We start from the raw sequence: 4,653 nt of genomic DNA on the forward strand, positions 1-4,653 counted from the left end.
CTGTCTGTCTGTAATCACAATATATCGCCCCAGAAACTTCGCCCAGGCACGAAACTCGGCACATAATTGTGTTTTGACATAATGAAGAAGTACTTTTTTTCTTTTTCAAAAATTTTGATTAGTTATTTAGTTATCAGTCATTTTGTAAGTCTATGCTTTTCGTCTGCTTTTTCGTCTTCAAAGAGCCATATTCAAAAAACTATTAAAAAATGCATATACTTTTCCCCACTCTTATAAATGTATGCTAATGCGAACCTCACAATTGAAATATTAATTTTCGACAACTTAAACCAATAATATACGAAGGAATTAATAATTTAATTGTAAAGTTCGCATTAGTTTACATTTATTAAAGTGGAGAAAAGTTTAACTTCTGTATTAAAAATGTGGCAACATATTCGATACGTAAATAGAACGCTTCGCTTTGATATATTTGTCGCTGCTCATAATTGTTATAATAAGTTTTTCTTCTTCTTTCCACGCTCTATTTTTTTTTTTCTTAAGCGAAGACGATAATTTTTATAGCGATATTGTAGTACTTTGTACAACTAAAAATTCTTTTCACAACACTTTAAAAATATTTACTTTATTTTCTTTATATATACAGAGAACAGTCGGCAAAGAATTCGATTAGGTTGAAAAACATTTCGCTAAAAAGGAACGAATTCCAAAAGAAAAAATAAACAACTTAAAGAATAAAAATGCTGATGCCAGCCAATTTTTTGAAAGTTAACTTAGAAATAACAAACCAAACGATGTTAAATAACAAACCAAACGATGTTAACAAAATGACGTAGAAAGCGCAACTAGATCAAAATTATACAAGCACAACTAGATCAAATTATAATACCTGAGTGCTTGACGTAACAGATATAGAAATAGAATTTGATACTATAAAAAATTATATAGAAATAGAAATTGATACCATAAAAAATTTATTCGTTTTCGTGTTCTTTTCATGTATTTAGCATTTTAGTTTTTTTTTCTTAAGCGTTGTAGCTATATAATTTCAAACATCCTCAAGAGCTATAACACATCTGCAGCAGAACTGGATATGAAGACAAAATTGCTGGACAGGAACACTTTAATTGTCCACTAATCTTCAGATTTCCGGCTATGTTTTAAAAAACTTTATTTGTGAAAACCTTTAGCTTGGCGAACAGCTGGGCGCCTTTGGCGGCTAGTAATTAAGGAAATTAGCTAAATGTCATTCATTTATTTCTTTAAAATATAAAGAACATGAACTACAACACTTTAAGGCGATCGACTCTGACGTCATCACGACGCTTTTTTCTTAAAGTTTTAGATTGTTATGAATGTATACAAATAAGCAAAACTATGATAGCGACACTTAATTATAAATAGTAGAGTGTCCACTATTGAAATCTACAGTATCAACTAACAGTTTCTATAAGTTTGTTAGAAGGCGAATGGGTCCTTTGGGCGAAGAGAAACTTCCTGAAAAGCATCGTGATGACATCTAACTAGACCGTCTTTAGTATTATTATTTATTATGGTACAAAAATGAACTGCTTTATTGTAATACTTTAGAATAATCCACTCTGATGTCATCAGTATGGCTCTGACGTCATCAGGATTCTCCTGGCCCAACGAGTCCGCATGCCCTCTAGCATCACTTAAAGTAAACGGTTAGTTGATACAGTTAAATTTGAATAGTTAACACTCTATGATTTATAATTTAGTGTCTCCCTCACATCTAGTGTCCCCATCTTTGAAAATTTTCAAAATTATTTAAAAAAAATTGCAATAAATATTTTTAAAATTCGAAATATTTAAAGCAAGCGAAAGTTTATGGCAAAATAAAATGTCGCCCTTGACTGTCGACGTTCTCGCCAGTCTCAGACCAAAATGGAAAGGCAAATTCAATCCTATCCAAAGACAATAAGAATCTCTCTGTCTCGTAACCAGCACCACTGGGTGAAGGAAGAAAAAAAAAAGAAGATAAATTTTAACTCAACGATTGCCCAAAATAAACACGTGAGTAACATTTCTGAAGAAGAGAAAAAAAAGTATAAACAAAAGAAAGAAATAGATTTTACAATGTTTGAACAATGCTATAAAAAGAAGTCATACGTGAAAAGTATGTCTAGCAAAATTACGAAGCGCATCAAATTTGAATAATTTCGTTAATTTAATGATAATTTACTCATTAATTAAAATAATGTTTTTTTTTCATTACATTAGTTAATGATAATGAATAAAATAATAGCGGCAGAAGTATTTCGAAAAAAGTTTGAACTAAAAAATAAAAAGAAGCCCGTGTACAAAGTATGTCTACAACTAAATATCGAAATACAATTAATTTGTACAACTCCCATAATTTAATGATCATTGTAGAAATACATGTTATTGAACCACCGATAGATGGCGGAGTTTATCATTAGATTGTAACCGTAACTGCAAACAAAGATTTTGTAAAAAGCAAGCACATCACATTGTAATGAAGTAGTAACGTCTACCATTGTACCGTATTGTTCATGTTAACTATTTAAATATATTTTTGTTACTTACCCCTTGGTAATTATTGAGTAGTTTTCCTGTGCCATCAAGAAAACGAGAAAAAGGTTATATTCACTAATAATAGTAATAAATCTTCGGTGTATTTACCCTATTAGAATTGCTTTAAGTTGAAAAGCGAAACTGGTGCATCGATGCCGAGAAAGGCAATGCACTGAAGATAAGAATAGAATCGAATTTTAGTGGATAAAAGAAAGCCAGAAAAAAGGGGTAAGTTTATTTTGATTGAGAAATATTATATTTGAATATATCATGGATATAGAAAAACTTAAAATGAAAAGAAGAGCTTTGAAAAGTTCTACTACTAAATTTCTCACTAACTTAGATAAAAACTTTGATAATTTGACAATATATGAATTAGAAACATCTTTAGAGCAATTAAGTGAGAAAATATTGAACATAAAATTAATAAATGAAGAGATAATAAAGGAACTAGATGTTAAAGATATCGAAAAGGAAGTTGAATCCTCTGAAACGTATGTAGAAGATTTGATTAACTATAAATGTAAAATTAAACAGAAGATTCAACAAATTAGTGCCACTCCCTCAACTAGTTCTAATTTAAATGGTGTAACTAGTTCTCAGACTGTAAATCAAACAGAAGTAAACAAATGCACGATAAAACTACCAAAATTAACTGTAAACAAATATTTCGGAGATCCAAATTCATGGTTGGAATTTATCGGCCAGTTCGAAAATTCAATTGATAAAAATCCGTATCTTTCAAATATTGAAAAACTAATTTATCTAAAAAGTTTTGTTGGAGGAGCAGCTTCAAAAGCAATTTCGGGATTTTCTTTAACGGATGATAATTATAAAGCAGCCCTTAATTTGTTGAAAGATCGGTTTGGACAGAAAAACTTACTTATAAATGCTCATTTAGGCCAATTATTGAATATTACACCAATAAAACATAACTCTGATACTTTTGGATTGCGAAAATTATTCGATCGAGTAGAAATCGAAATTAGAAATTTAGAATCGCTAGGAATTGATTCGGCATCTTACGGAAATTTATTAACGCCGATAATTTTAAAGGTACTCCCATCGGAAATAACTTTAGACTTTAGTAGGAAAGAGAAGGGGGATAATTGGGATTTAAAAGCCCTTCTAAAATTTTTAAGTGAAGAAATAAAAAGTCGCGAAAAAACCATCGCCATTACAAATATAAAATGTTCGAATAATCAAAAAGAAGATAAATTTAGATCAAGGCCGCACCCACAAAAAGAAATAACATCCGCTCATGAATTATGCGCGACCGCAACGAGAATTAAGAAATGTGTATTTTGTAGGGGTGACCATGAATCTGAGAAATGTGATACTCTCACAGTAGAAGAGAGAAAAAATATTTTGATTAAGCAGAGACTTTGCTTTCTTTGCTTGAAACCAAATCATCGATTAATTGATTGTTACAGTAAGAAGAAATGTGTTTTCTGTAATCGGAGACATTCAAAAGCGATTTGCTTTAAGTTAGAGGAAAATAAACAAACAAACACTTTAAACGATAGAGAAAATTCTAAGGAAAATTTAGAAATTGTTTCGGCCATTTCTTCTTGCGAGAATAAATTAAAACATAAACAAAGTTCGAATCCCATTTTATTACAAACTTGCTCAATCATTGCGGAAAATAAAAACAAACAAGAAAATGTTACAATTTTTCTTGATAATGGAAGTCAACGGACTTTCATAACAAATAAATTGGTAAAAAGATTAAATTTGCCAGTAATTAGAAAAGAAAAATTGTCGATTAATTCTTTTGGATCAGAGCAACCCCAAACTAAATTGTTTAATGTAGTTAGCATCCGATTAAGAAATAGGGAAGATCCTAATTATAAAATAGATATAGAAGCCGTAGAAACTGACACTATTTGTGCAACTCAGCTGCCTTCTCCAAACAAAAACATTGTTAAGGATTACGAATTTTTAAAAACAGTTCAACTTGCGGATGATTTTCAAAACGAAACTAAAGATGTTATGATTTTAATCGGATCGGATTTTTATTTTGATATAGTGACTGGCCGAATTCATAGACTCGAAAATAAATTGGTAGCGGTAGAAACTATCTTCGGTTGGTGTATTTATGGGCACATAAATAAAATAAACAATCTACTCGCT

The 4,653-nt window shown here is 30.4% G+C and overlaps 1 protein-coding gene across 2 annotated transcripts in view; it reads right to left on the bottom strand.

The window, feature by feature from the left end:
* Positions 1-4,653, bottom strand: part of LOC107443971 (uncharacterized) — a 288,826-nt gene that overhangs the window by 93,136 nt on the left and 191,037 nt on the right. The window lies entirely within an intron of this gene.

The sequence above is a fragment of the Parasteatoda tepidariorum genome, chromosome 3 (assembly GCF_982258835.1).
Source record: "Parasteatoda tepidariorum strain Cologne lab strain chromosome 3, Ptep-v5.0, whole genome shotgun sequence".
Taxonomy (NCBI): domain Eukaryota; kingdom Metazoa; phylum Arthropoda; class Arachnida; order Araneae; family Theridiidae; genus Parasteatoda; species Parasteatoda tepidariorum.